Here is a 15176-nt window from a genome sequence, read left to right on the forward strand (position 1 = left end):
ACGCCTAGCAGTGCATTGTGGGTATGTAAATGACGTTAAGTCGCTGCGCTGCGATCTCCCCCGTCCCCCTATGTAAAGATGTGAGATGACCACCAGGGGGCAGTGCCACCTCCAGATTTTTGGAGTGGAAACCAGCTTAGGAGTCTGAATTCAAACTGAACTCCAGGAGTGCATTCGGCTATAGAGCCCTTGTGTGTAGGCGAGGCACTGGATCTTACTCTCGGCATTAATCAGTAACTAAAGAAGAGCTCGAAAACGAGCCTATCCGTACGTTTCTTTCTTTCTTTTTTATTTTATTTTTATTTTTTTATTTTTATTATTTATTTATTTATTTATTTATTTATTTTGGTTTTTCGAGACAGGGTTTCTCTGTGGCTTTGGAGCCTGTCCTGGAACTAGCTTTTTTTTTTTTCTCACCACTATACAAACGAGGAGAACTAGCTCTTGTAGACCAGGTTTGTCTCGAACTCACAGAGATCCGCCTGCCTCTGCCTCCCAAGTGCTGGGATTAAAGGCGTGCGCCACCACTGCCTAGCCTATTTTTTTTATTTTTGAGACAGGGTTTCTCCATAGCTTTTGGTTCCTGACCTGGAACTAGCTCTTGTAGACCAGGCTGGCCTCGAACTCACAGAGATCCGCCTGCCTCTGCCTCCCGAGTGCTGGGATTAAAGGCGTGCGCCACCACCGCCCGGCGGTACGTTTCTTTAACACGAAGGATTGCGCATCCGAGGTCCTTGCCTAAGACACTGGACTGTGTGTCAAACCCTGACAATGGGAAGGTTAAAGACATAGGGGCCAAACCCTGGAGAGAAGGGCGGGGGGAGGGGACGAACATTCCTCACCTAAGATTTGCCTCGAATGAGATCAGAGACTAATACAACTAGACCGCTGTGCGGCTTAGTTTGCTCATTTGGAGTGTTTGGGACAGGGTGACTTGTAGCCTAGGTTAGCCTCAATCTCTCCGTGTAGCCGAAAATGACTTTGAACTCGAGACCCTTCTGCCTGCGATTCTCTAGTGCTGGGGCAACCGGCATGGATCACCACATCGAACTTGGTTTTGTTGCTCCTGATAGATTGTGGAAGCCCACGTGTGACTCAGTTTCCATCTGGAGTCATTTCTGAATTAAAGAAGTCACTTGAGGGGGCTGGAGAGATGGCTCAGCGGTTAAGAGCATTGCCTGCTCTTGCAAAGGTCTTGAGTTCAATTCCCAGCAACCACATGGTGGCTCACAACCATCTATAATGAGGCCTGCAGGAATAATACTGTATACATAATAAATAAATACATATTTTAAAAAAATAGAAGTCATTTGAGTTCAAGGTTCTCTGCTTGACTTGCTCCAAATATCCCTGAGGGCTTTGAGAACGTTCTGAGTAAGCCCGTGAGAAAGAACGCTTTTGCCTAGATGAAAGATACGTTATTTATCTATTAAGATTTGGGCTGGTATATGCCAGCTGGAGGCTCTCCTCCTTAGCGTGGGAGCTGCTTGCTACTAACTGAATTCTTAGATTGAGAAAATACACCTGCTCAAGCTTCCTCCCGAGGACAGCGCAGGAAGGTGGCCAGCTGACTGGACTGCCCTCTCTTCTGCCTCCTGCCTCTAATTAGGACACGAGAGTCCTCTCCCAGGGTACCCCAGGCTGATTTCTGCCAGAGCAGGACCGGCAATGGGTGTTTGGGGTCTTGTTTACTTGTTTTTTATACAGTCCCTGCTAGACTATGCTACCAAGCTACCAATAGACCAGGTAGACCTTGAACTCACAGATGGGCCTGTGTGGGAGTAAAGGCATCATGTTGGGGTGACCTGATACTCCCTTTCACCATCCCGAAAATCACACGTGTCATTCACACGTGTCGTGTGGTATTGTGACAAGCTGCAGAGCAGGAGACCAGAAGACAACCAGAACAGTTTTTTCTTTTGTTTTTTGGTTTGTTTTGGTTTGGTTTTTAGTCTTTTTAGAGACAGAGTTTCTCTGTGTAACAGCACTGGCTGTCCTGGAACTCACTTAGTAGAACAGGCTGGCCTCAATCTCAGAGACTCTCCTGCCTCTGCCTCCTGAGCGTTGCCATGATTGGCATATGCACCATTCCTGACAAGTAATTAACGTATTAAAAAGGAAATGCACTGCAGCAGAGGCGGAGGCTCAGACAAATGTTCGCAGAGAGAATTACATCTCTGAGAGGGACTGGGGAGGTAGGGTTGTTTGTTTGTTTCCTTGCTGGCTTGTTTGCTTTGAATAAAGTAAGAGACTGACTTGGTCCTGTCTCCTCTGCCATTTGTGTGGGGTCCATATCTGGGTAGCTAAATGGACACCTCACCGTCTTAAGAGGTGAAATTACAGCAGCACCGGTTGTCCTGGTCGCCATTTGGGGTAAGATGTGATGGGTCATTACGAGTTGGACCTTTTATCTCAACATGGTCCCCTGACTCACAAGGCAAATAAAATCATTAGTATAGGGCCAAGGTGTCTCCCCCCCTGACCCAGCAGACTATTTCATATGGAGACAGGGACCTGGGGACAGGGGCCTGGTGACCCTGATTCATCCTAGGGCTTAGGATCCTACAGCATTGAAGGCTTGAGTGGCATTTTGGCCTGGGTAGCAGTGGTTACTATAAGAAATTGAAGGCCAGGTCATCTCAGCATGTGCTGGTGCACATCTTCAAGGCTACACACACTCAGGCACTCAAGGGGGATGGATCTCAGGGTATGTAAGGGCCAGAATATGGCATCACTTAGGGGTCAGAAGGTCCTCTGCGGTGGGGGACAGCTGTGGATGGTGAAGGTTGACCTTCAAGATCGATGGCCTGCAGGCTGGAAGACACCAACCTCACCAGAAGGTTAAATCAACAGGGACAAATGGAAAAAGAGCATTGGTAAACACACCCAATAGGGGTTTAACCACAGAAGCCACCCATGTGTCCATTATAGGAGTCCTCCCTTGGACAAATCTACCATGTGACATTATAGGAGTCCTCCCTTGGACAAAGCCACCATGTGACATTACAGGAGTCCTCCCTTGGACAAATCTACCATGTGACATTATAGGAGTCCTCCCTTGGACAAAGCCACCATGTGACATTACAGGAGTCCTCCCTTGGACAAAGCCACCATGTGACATTACAGGAGTCCTCCCTTGGACAAATCTACCATGTGACATTACAGGAGTCCTCCCTTGGACAAATCTACCATGTGACATTACAGGAGTCCTCCCTTGGACAAATCTACCATGTGACATTACAGGAGTCCTCCCTTGGACAAATCTACCATGTGACATTACAGGAGTCCTCCCTTGGACAAATCTACCATGTGACATTATAGGAGTCCTCCCTTGGACAAATCTACCATGTGACATTACAGGAGTCCTCCCTTGGACAAATCTACCATGTGACATTATAGGAGTCCTCCCTTGGACAAATCTACCATGTGACATTACAGGAGTCCTCCCTTGGACAAATCTACCATGTGACATTACAGGAGTCCTCCCTTGGACAAATCTACCATGTGACATTATAGGAGTCCTCCCTTGGACAAATCTACCATGTGACATTATAGGAGTCCTCCCTTGGACAAATCTACCATGTGACATTACGGGAGTCCTCCCTTGGACAAATCTACCATGTGACATTACAGGAGTCCTCCCTTGGACAAAGCCACCATGTGACATTACAGGAGTTGTAGCTTGGAGGTACTTCTTGCTTTTTTTCTTCTTCCCTCCCTCTCTTCCTCTACAAAATAGAAAGAAAACTTTATTCAACAGCAAAGCAATAATACAAATCAGAAATAAGACGTCTAGCGGCTCACAACAATCTGTAACTTCAGTTCCAGGGATCCTATGCCTTACAGGACCTATTCTGGTCCCTGCATGCACATAATACAAATGTTTACATCAGGCAGGTACACATCTAAAACAATTTTCTTTTCAAAGAAAAATGTCACAAAGGATTCAGTGAACTACAGAAGACTGTACTCAAGGGCTTGGGAGTCTCTTTATTTTTAAAGATTATTCATTTTTGTCTGTTTGCCTGCATATATACAACACATGTGTCTGACGTCCATGGAGGTCAGAAGAGGGTATCAGGTCCCCTTGGAAATGGAGATACAAATGGTTGTAGCAACCACATGGAATCTGTTGAAGGGGAAAAAAGCTGGATGCAATGGCACTTCTTTAATCCCAGCACTCAGCAGGCAGAAGCAGTGTGATCTTTGTGAGTTCGAGGCCAGCCTGGACTATAATACAATCAGCCAGAGGTGTCACACAGAAAAAAAACACAGGGTGGGGGTACCGAACTTGGTCTCTGCAAGAGCAGTAAGCCGGCTTGGCCACTGACCCCTCTCACCATCTCCTTCGTTGGGATTTTAGAATGTCGAGAAGGAAAGAGGAGAGTTTATAAAATTATATTACACAATTTAGGCCCTCTAAACCTGCCTTTTTTCTTTAGCGTTTGAGAAGGGGTATTTCTAATAGCCTTGACTGGCCTTGAACTCACAGAAATCTGTCTCCCTCGCACTATCTCACACAACTTGATCGCCTCCAGTTAGTACGATCAAACGGAGACTGGGAAGAACAAAAGGCCTGCGCCTGCTGGAGTAGAACATACATATCCCAAAATATTTTTATGGAAGACAGCAGCCGTTAAGGGCACACCAAGAAATCACAGAGAAAATAAGAGTGTACCAGTTGGCGAACTGGTAACTGAGAAGCCCTTTCACATGTGAATAATACTACTAATGATAAAGTCTTTATTTGAACCCTTAGATTTGCCCTGCATAGGCAGGGCCTCAAAAAATTGTGTCAAGACTCAGAGTTGTTCCTCTCCACGGAAATCTTTAGTAAAAGGCGAAAGATTTATACGATCTGAAGAGAAACCAGAGTATGTCGCGGTGGTTCCGCCCATTGTGTTCGGACGCAGGTAACTCCTACATAACCAATGGGTGTTCGGTGCACAAAATTAGTGGTCAGTGACTTCTGCTTTCGTCTCGCATGAAGGCTCGGGGAGCCGCTTCACTACTGAGAAAACAAAAGGACAGGAAACAAAGTGAAAGAGTTTACGTTTTTAAATGGAAGCGCGAGCTGTGAGCAATGCATTGTGGGTATGTAAAAGATGTAGAGTCCAGAGACAGGTTTCCAAAATGCCACCTTTATCCCTGTGCTAGCGGTGAACCACCACCAGAGGGCAGGACGAAAACCGTGTGTACAGGCGTGTAAGCACCACCCACAAAGTCTGATCTCCCACCCTTAGAGAGGGAGCGATTGACACTTGATGGCTACTGAGGGAGGGAGACTGTGCTGTGTTGCTCCTGCCCAGTAGGACTCCACATCCATACGAATTTGGGCAGCACTAATTGGACTTAGGAGGTTATTAATAAGCACGTGATAACAACAAAACAATAAGTAAAATAAAAGGACATGAGGTGGGAGAGAGTCAGGTGTAGTAAATTCGAGGAGGTAATGGTGGATGGATGGTGTCTTAGGGTTTCTATTGCTGTGTCAAAACACCGTGACAAAAAGCAAGTCGGGGAGGAAGGGTGTATCTGGCTTACACTTCATTCAGCCCTGCTGTTCCTCACTGTAGGAAGTCAGGACAGGAGCTCAAACAGGGCAGGACCCTGGAGGCAGGAGCTGATGCAGAGGCCATGGGAGGGGTGCTGCTTATTGGCTTGTTTCCCATGGCTTGCTCAGCCGGATTTCTTACAGATCCCAAAGCCCAGAGATGTCACCATCCACCATGGGTGGGTCCCTCCCACGTTGATCACTAAACGACTAATTGCCTTACAGCTGGATCTCATTGAGGCATCGCCTCAACTGAGGCTCTTTCTCCTGATGACTCTAACTTGTCCAATTGACAGACAAACCCAGCCAGTGCAGATACGATCCACACACATTGGAGAGCTGGGTATGGTGATCCACACATTTAATCTCAACACTTGGAGGCAAAGGCAGGTAAATCTCTCTGACTGGAGGCCAACCTATTGTACAAGTTCCAGGCCAGCTAGTGTAACAAAGAACCTGTCGCAAAATAAATAAATAAAGACTTGCGAATGGTCTTGATGCATTCACTGTATACAGTGTGCTGAGCACCACTGGGCTTGCCCAGGGACACAGGATGTGGTCCAAGTGGAGATAACAGAATGTTGGGACGTGGAGCCCAGGAATAGCAGATCCCGAAGAGCAGAATTGGTAACCCTGAGATTTACCTCCAAGGCACCAGGAAGCCACAGGGGAGCTCAAAAGCAGCTCAAGGCCGGGCGGTGGTGGCGCACGCCTTTAATCCCAGCACTCGGGAGGCAGAGGCAGGCGGATCTCTGTGAGTTCGAGACCAGCCTGGTCTACAAGAGCTAGTTCCAGGACAGGCTCCAAAAACCACAGAGAAACCCTGTCTCAAAAAAAAAAAAGCAGCTCAAGAGGCTGGGGCAGGAGTATTGCATGAATTCAAGGCCATGGTGGTCTACGTGGAAAGTCTATGCTAACCTGGGATATACACTGTGATTATATCTCCAAAAAAAAAAAAAGGAGGTGAGGAGCACCATATAAAACAGAAGAAAGAAAAACTCTTGATGGGGGAGTGTCATATGTCAATCTGTTGATTTCATTGGCTAAGCAATAAAGGAACTGCCTTGGCCCATCTCATTGGTTAGAAGATAGGTGGGAGGAGTAGACAGAACAGAACGCTGGGAGGAAGAGGAAGTGAGCTCAGACTCCACAGCGCTCCTCTCGGGAGTAGACGTCCGCCATGCTCCCGGCTCCTGGGCAGACACACGCGATGAAGCTCTGAAGCTCCAACCCAGGATGGATATAGGCTAGAATCTTCCCGGTAAGACCGGTGCTCACAGATTGTTAGAGATGGGTTGATTGGGATATCAGAATTAGCCAGTAAGGGCTAGAGCTAAGGGCCAAGCAGTGTTTAAAAGAATATAGTGTCCGTGTAATTATTTCGGAGCATAAGCTAGCCGGGCAGGGCAGGCGGCTGGGGTGTTTGGGGACGCAGCCCTGCCGCCGCTCCTTATTACTACAAACTCTGAAATGGAAAACATGGCCTGATTAGGTGTGTACTTTGATTTTTTTTATATTCAATTTTAAAATTTGGGCTATGACTCAGAGCTGTTCCTTTTCACGGAAACCTTTAGTAAAAGAGGAAAGATTTATAGGCTCTGAAGAGAAGCCAGAGTATGCAGCAGTGCCTCCGCCCATTGTCCTTGGGTGCAGGTAACTCCTACATAACCAATGGGAGCTAGCTGCACAACATTAGTGTCAGTGACTTCTGCTTTCGTCTCCCATGAAGTCGCTGAAATCTGCATCACTGTTGAGAAAACAAAAGGAAGGAGTTGAGGTGTAAGAAGTTGGAGGAAGGTAATGGTAGATTCATATTGTGTTAGGGTTTTTTTTTTTAAACATATGTGTACAGTGTTCTACCTCCATGTTTGCCTGCAGGCCAGAAGAGGACACCAGATTTTATAATAGATGATTGTGAGTCACTATGTTGTTGCTGGGAATTGAACTCAGGTCCTTTGGAAGAGCAGCAGTGTTCTTAACGTCTGAGCCATCTCTCCAGCTCCTTCATATTCATTTTTGAAAGTAGGAGAATTAGCCTGGCATGGTGGCTCATGCCTTTAATCTTAGCACTTAACGGCACTGGCATTTGGACCTCTGTAAATTTGAGACCATCCTGGTCTACATGTTGAATTCCATACAGTTAGGTCTACATAGTGAGATTCTGTCTCTTAAAACAAAATAAGTTGGAGTATCAGACCTGGATGTGAAGTCCTCTTTTTCCTTGGTGTCTGTTGGCCACCAGTCCGCAGGGACAAAAGACAGAGGGGCAGAAGCGATGACCGAGAGCTTTGGGGGAAATGGCCTTTCAGGAGGTGACAAGTGACACTGAGGGAGGGGAGATATAAAGGATGGGGAGAGAGACTGGGGGATAATCACCTAATTTGCATAAGGTGCCAGGCTCCTGTCCTAAAGTTGATTTAGTGGCAGCGCAGCCCTGTGAAAATGGACAGAGCACATTACCTAGTTACCATGTGGGCAGCAAGGGAAGAGCATTTGCAGGGAACTGCATCAAGGGTCATCCTTGAGGTAAGTTAGGCATAGGGGCCTAGAGACAGATTTCAATAAGGCTAGGCAGAGAGCAGGAAGACCCTGTGGGGACGGAATCCTCCAGGTTGTGTCTAGCCCAGGAAGGGCTGCAATGCTATGGTGGACTGCAACCTCTGACCAGCAGGGCCTCCAACCCTGGACAGATGAGTCAGTAGTTAAGAGCACTCGCTGTTCCAGTAGAGGACCTGGGTTCAGTCCCCAGAAACCACATGGTGGCTCACAACCATCCTTACAACCTATGAATTCCATGGGAAACAACACACCCAGACATACATGATAGCAGAAAACTCATACACATAAAATTTAAAATAGTAGGCAAGTCTCCTGATACTCAAGTGAACTGACTGCCCTTCCCAAGTCATGTACTGAGGACCTATCATCTATACATTAGTGTTTTTCTTGTTTTGTTTTGTTTTTGTTTTTCAAGACAGGGTTTCTCTGTGGTTTTGTTTTTTTTTTAAATAGATATTTATTTATTATGTATACAATATTCTTTCTGTGTGTATGTCTGAAGGCCAGAAGAGAGCACCAGACCCTATTACAGATGGTTGTGAGCCACCATGTGGTTGCTGGGAATTGAACTCAGGACCTTTGGAAGAGCAGGCAATGCTCTTAACCGCTGAGCCATCTCTCCAGCCCCCTCTCTGTGGTTTTGGAAGCTGTCCTGGAACTAGCTCTTGTAGACCAGGCTGGTCTCGAACTCACAGAGATCTGCCTGCCTCTGCCTCCCGAGTGCTGGGATTAAAGGCGTGCGCCACCACCGCCCGGCTTACATTAGTGTCTTTATGAGGGTTACTATTTCTGTGATGAAACACCATGACCAAAACAATTCGGTAACAGTTCATCATCAAAACAGAGTGGGTGGGAACTCACACAGGGTCGGAACTGGAGGCTGATGCTGATGCAGAAGCCATTAAAGGGTGCTGTGTACTGGCTTGCTCTCCATGGCTTGTTCAGCCAGGTTTCTTATCAAACCGAGGACCACCTGTCCAAGGATGGCCCCACTCAAAATAGCCTGGGCCCTCTCCTATTGATCACTAATTATGAAAATGCTGCATAGCTGGATCTTATGGAGGTAGTTTCTCAACTAAGGCTCCCCTCACTCTGATGACTCTAGCTTGTGTCAAATTGACATAAAACTAATTAATATAATTAAAATGTGATTTTAAAAAAGATTTATTTATTTTTGTTTTATGTATAGGGGTGTTGCGATGCCAACTGGAGTGGTACCATTAGGAGGCGTTGCTTTGTTGGAGTATATATGGCCTTGTTGGAAGAAGTGTGTCAATGTATAGCCAGACACCAAGTTCTCATATATGCTCAAGATACTGCCCAGTGTCTCAGTTCACTTCCTGATGCCAGCACGATGTAGGACTCTCAGCTCCAGCACCATGTTTGCCTGCATGCCACTATGCCCCACTATGGTAATAATGGACTAAACCACAGAAAATGTAAGTCCCCCATTGAAGGTTTTCCTTTCTAAGAGTTGCCATGGTCATGGTGTCTCTTCACAGCCATAGAAACCCAGCTGGGTGGTGGTGGCGCACGCCTTTAATCCCAGCACTTGGGGGGCAGAGGCAGGCGGATCTCTGAGTTCGAGACCAGCCTGGTCTACAAGAGCTAGTTCCAGGACAGGCTCTAAAAAAAAAAAAACCCACAGAGAAACCCTGTCTCGAAAAAACCAAAAAAACAAAACAGCCATAGAAACCCTAACAAAGGCAGAAGTTGGTATTAGAGCCTGGGGTATTGTTGTGATAGGCCAGACCATATTTTTGCTTGAAGGATTATGGGCTTTGGGTCTGTGGATTAGGAAAAGCAGTTGAACACTTTATTTTTTTTGGTTTTTTGAGACAGGGTTTCTCTGTGGTTTTGGAGCCTTTCCTGGAACTAGCACTTGTAGACCAGGCTGGTCTCGAACTCACAGAGATCCGCCTGCCTCTGCCTCCCGAGTGCTGGAATTAAAGGCGTGCACCACCACTGCCCGGCTAGTTGAACACTTTAAGTGGTGGTTACCGGGCCATATATTAGCAGGGGCATGGGCGACAGTGGTGCCGCGGATGACTTGAACTGTGGAGAGGCTGTCTCAAGAGGTTTCAGAAGAGAAGAATATTAAAATGTGATCTATGAGACCCTGCGGGACTCCCGGGAAACGTTCTCCCGCACCGGCCGCCCGATCCTCAGCCTAAGCGGTAGCTCTGCGTTCACTCTCAACTCTGACCTCTGAAAAACACCGTCCACGTTCCCGGAGCCTCAGTCGCCTACTTATGTCGTCACAGTGTTTTTCATGCCACGCCCAACGAGTCAGCGGCAAATACAATCTCATTAGTGCTTTCCTAGCTTTTCTTACAGGAATTACAGTGGTGGCGTTTTATCTCCTTAATTCATTCTGAGTTCATTGCTGTATATGGTGAAGAATAACACCCAAACATGCGTGCTCATCCAGTTCTCCCTTCGTCATTGGCCCACGAGACTGTTCCCCACACTCCCCCGGTTTGGTTTTGGTACCCTTGTCAAAATCGTGTGGCCGTATAAGTGAACATTTGATAATACTCATTGTCTGTAGTCTTTTACTTTGGTTTATTTTTCCTCTACGTCAGTACTATACTTACTTTGTTTTTATAGGTTACCTTGTTTTATCGGTTGTTTATATTTTTACATAAGCCTACCTAACGCCTCCAACTTTGTGTGTTTTCCAAGTGTTTTGTATGTTTCAAATCTGTGCAGTTCTAGTAGACAGTATGAAGGTTTTGATAGAGATTGCTTTGAATCTGTAGCCCGCTTTGTTAGTATGGCCGTGCCAATATTTATCCATCTAATCCATTAAAAAAAAAAAGAAATCCTATCTCTAAAAAAAAATAATAAAAAGCCCAAGCAAACAAATAGATAAAACAGATATTTTTGCCTGCATTCAAGCCACGGAGCCCAGAAGAGGATGTCCGACTCCTGGGACTGGAGTTATTAACAGCTGTGAGCCACCATGTGGCTGCTGGGAATTGAACTCAGCTCCTCTGGAAGAACAAGTGCATCAGCGTGACTGTTTCCTATTGTTTTTTGGTTTGGTTTTTTTTGAAATTGGGTCTCACTGTAGACCAGGGTGGCCTGGAATCCACTATGTAGCCCAGGATTTCTTTGGAAACTGGATTATACCAGAACTTTTCCTAAAAGGCATGGAGTCTTTTCAGTTGGACTATCTGCAAATCAGGAATGGGGGGGGGGTCCAGAATCTCTGCCTTCACCTTGAATCTGTTTACCCTGCTTTAGGCCACCAGCTCGATTCAGGATACAGGTACACTAATCACTCGGGGAGTGTCTGTCTGAAATCTTTGGCACTGAGACCATGCCATTGCCCTTAACCCTAATGGCACAAGGGCACCTGAGGAATCTGGCTGTCACCTTGGATTCTAGGAGCAGGTGACAAATCAGAGAACTGCAGAGATGGGCAATTACCCCCTATGGCACCGTAGCAGTACCGCGGCTTTTGTTTCCTGAGTGCTGGCATTACAGACATGGGGTGCCACACCTGATCTTTCTTTAGGGTCTCCACTGTTACTGGTGGTCAGGATCTGAGTCAAGTGTCCCCAGGATCTTGGCATCTTCTTTGAGAATTAACTAGGTACTGAAAAGTTGGCTACAGATTAAAAGTGCTTGTTGCTCTTTCAGAGGTCCAGAGTTCAGACATCCTATTTTAAACCTCCTTCATGACCTACGCACTCACACACACACTCACCTACACATGGCTCAGCAGTTAAGAGTGCTCCTGCTCTTTCAAAAGTTCCAGGTTCAATTCCCAGCTCAGACATGATGGCTCACAACCAATCTGTAACCCCAGTTTCAGGGGATCCTATGCCCTCTTTTGATTTCCTTAGGTACCAGGCATGCACTTAGTGTATAGACATACATTTAGGCAGATTATCTATACACATACAATAAGAAGAAATATAATAAAAAATAAACTTAAAAAAAAAGTTGGTGCACACCTGAGTCAGAGGCAGGCGGATCTCTGTGAGGTTGAGGCCAACCTGGTCTACAAGAACTAGTTCCATGGCAGGCTCCAAAACTACAGAGAAACTCTTTCTCAAAAAAAAAAATTGGTGGTTGTACACACCTTTAATCCCAGCACTCTGGAGGCAGAGGCAGGCAGATCTCTGAGTTCAAGGCCAGACTGATCTACAGAAGGAGTACCAGGACAGCAAGGGCTACACAAAGAACCCCTGTCTCAGGGGGAAAAAAAAGGAGAAAGACACTATTGAATAAGATTCAGTATTGAGGAAGAATGTGGAGACCCAGAACAAAGGAAATAGTGAGGGGGACTCTGGAACCAAGACGTGGGGTAAGAGGAGAGTGGAAGCACTCCTTAGATGAGAGTGCAGATGTCACCTCCACACCAGCGTGACCATGGGTTTGGAATGGACCTCATTACGGCTCCATTGTCATTACCCCAATCCTGACCAGCCTTCCTTCCCGCTCCCCCGTGAAGGCAAAGTGACATAAAAACCAGGAAGCTGGAGCTACACGTGGTGTCTCACACTGTTACTCTCTGCTCTCAGGAGGACCCATCTCAATTACAGGATGAGATCCTGTTTCAAAAATCTAAAAAGGACTGGGTTGGTGGCGCACACCTTTAACCACAGCAGAGGGAACAGAGGCAGGTGGATCTCTGTGAGTTCTAGGCCAGTTTGATCTACTTAGCAAGTACCTGGTCTGCTTAGTAGCTAGGGCTACACAGAGATTCTGCCTCAAAAATGAATAAATAAATTATCTAAAAGAGAAAGCTGAGTGTGACGGTTCACATCGGTAAACCCAGCAGCTGGGAGGCTGAGGCAAGCGACCAACACAAGTTGAGACCAGCCTGTTCCACACAGTGAGTTCCAGGCCACCCAAGGCTATAAAATGAGACCCTAAATAGAGGGAGGAAGGCGGGAAGGGATAAAAGAAAACCAGGAAACCTAGCTGAGGGCTGGATATTACTTGTCATGCATGTCTCGTTCGCCTACAAAGAGGGCCTCTGCTGTCATGAGTGTTCCACAGACCGACCTGAAGGAAAAAGTATTGGTCAAGACCCACAAGACCAACTTCTCAGCACAAAGATTTGTTTGCCCTAGAGGAACAGAGGACAGGGAAAGGGACAGAGGGCAGGGATTAATAGAGGACGAGGGAGAAGAGCTAGGTGCCAAGGGAAATGCGGCAGGGATATTTATCCTAGAGGGACAAAGGACTGCCTCTGCATAGAGAGGAGATGGCCTTTGCACAAAGGAAAATGGCAGTTTACAAAGGTACAAGGGGAAGCCCTGTGTTAGGATGAGGTGCTTAATTTTAATTGGACATGTTAATTAGGTGAGCCAAGGGAGGCTTTTGATTGCTGGGTTTTAATACTTCCATGGCTGGACCTGGGCAGTGAGCCTCACCAGGCGGAAGTGGCCAAATAAGGGAATAGATCTTGGTGGCTAGCTTTAGGAATGTAGTCTAATGGTTTTTAGCAAGGTAGAGGGAATGGGGGAGAAGGCCAAGGCCTGACAGAGCCACATGCTCACGTGGACTAGTGTGCCTTCACTACCCAGCTCTCACCCTCAGTTCGTGACCACAGCAGGGTCCACTTGGTGAGCAGAGCAGAAGCTCTCCTCACCTACCAGTGACCCAACACCTGCCCTCCTCCCTTCCGTGGTAGACCCCTCCCTGGGGGTTGAGGCCACCTCCAACTCCTTCCTCTCAGCCTCCATTGGTTTACTCCTAAGACAAGTTGCTGACTAGCAAGCTCCAGGGATCCAGTTGTCTTTTTCTACTGCCTGTCCAACTCGCCAGTACTAGAGACAGACACAAGCTAGCTCCTGCACATTGGCGCTGAGATCCAAACGTAGATTCCTGTGCCGGAGCAGCCATCCCTCCCCAGCCTCTAGATATATACCTTCTCAGTATATGACAATGTCCTACCACCGAGACAGCTGCCTCAGCCCTTAGGTGAAGGGTGGGTTACTGGAAGGAGGCTTGGTCTTTTGAGATGGTCTTGTTCTGGAACTGAGCCTGGAACTCTTTGTAATCCTCCTGTCTCAGCCTCCTGAGTAGGTAGGACTACAGCCTGTCATCAGTCCCAGGGGTGTTGGATGTTGTTTATATAATTTACTGTATTGTTTTTATTTTTTTAAAAGGTGTGTTTATTTATTATGTATACAGAGTTCTGTCTGCATGTATGCCTGCACTCCAGAATCTTATTACATGGTGGTTGTGAGCAACCGTGTGGTTGCTGGGAATTGGACTCAGGAGAGCAGCCAGCGTTCTTTACCGCTGAGCCATCTCTCCAGCCCGTGTAATTATTTTGATATGTGTATGCAGGTGCCGTGGGAGGCCAGAGGGATGGATGCTGGAGTTACAGATGACTGGAATCAAACTGGCAAGAAGAGCAGGACATGTTTTCAATTGCTTAATCATCTCTGCAGCCCCTGCCATGTGTTTCTTCTTTTTCTTCCTCTTCCTTTTTCTTTTTTTCTTTTGACCAGTAGTCTTTTGGTTTTACCCTAGGTCTCTGGACTATTTGAGGCTTTGGTTCTTGGTCATCCAAGTGGTGTTGGGTTCTCTTGATGGGAATATAGGAATGAACCACCCACACCAATCCTGGCTTTGTTTGTAGTTTTTTTGTTTTTTGGTTTTTCGAGACAGGGTTTCTCTGTGGTTTTGGAGCCTGTCCTGGAAGTAGCTCTTGTAGACCAGGCTGGTCTCGAACTCACAGATATCCGCCTGCCTCTGCCTCCCGAGTGCTGGGATTAAAGGTGTGCGCCACCACCGCCCGGCTTGTTTGTAGTCTTTTAGAGAAGGAATCCAGAACTAGTTAGAAAGAAACCATGCTCCTGGTGGCCATTGCATTTAAATCTAGCATTTGGGAGCCAGAGGCTAGAACTCTCTGAAGTCAAGGCCAGCCTGATCTACATAGCAAGCACCTGGACAGCCACAGCTACGTGGTGAAATCCTGCATTCCCGAACCACAGGACCTCCTAAAACCTGAAGGGTCAATCCTATAATTCCAACTCTGGAAAAGGACGCTGCATGAGGAGGTTACTCAACGCTACTAAGAAACTAGAGGCCA

The 15176-nt window shown here is 46.8% G+C and overlaps 1 long non-coding RNA gene and 2 other non-coding genes across 3 annotated transcripts; 1 reads left to right on the plus strand and 2 right to left on the minus strand.

The window, feature by feature from the left end:
• Nucleotides 1–4762: 4762 nt before the first annotated feature.
• LOC142834547 (U5 spliceosomal RNA) lies at nucleotides 4763–4878 on the minus strand. The gene has a single exon (XR_012907630.1). It is a non-coding gene; the product is annotated as a U5 spliceosomal RNA (small nuclear RNA).
• A 1834-nt stretch (nucleotides 4879–6712) lies between these two features.
• On the plus strand, nucleotides 6713–11144 carry LOC142833806 (uncharacterized). Its single transcript, XR_012907447.1, has 3 exons — nucleotides 6713–6815; nucleotides 9303–9552; nucleotides 10130–11144. It is a non-coding gene; the product is annotated as an uncharacterized LOC142833806 (long non-coding RNA).
• LOC142834548 (U5 spliceosomal RNA) lies at nucleotides 7055–7172 on the minus strand. Its single transcript, XR_012907631.1, has one exon. It is a non-coding gene; the product is annotated as a U5 spliceosomal RNA (small nuclear RNA).
• Nucleotides 11145–15176: the final 4032 nt, after the last annotated feature.

Source organism: Microtus pennsylvanicus, chromosome 13, assembly GCF_037038515.1.
Source record: "Microtus pennsylvanicus isolate mMicPen1 chromosome 13, mMicPen1.hap1, whole genome shotgun sequence".
Lineage (NCBI taxonomy): Eukaryota > Metazoa > Chordata > Mammalia > Rodentia > Cricetidae > Microtus > Microtus pennsylvanicus.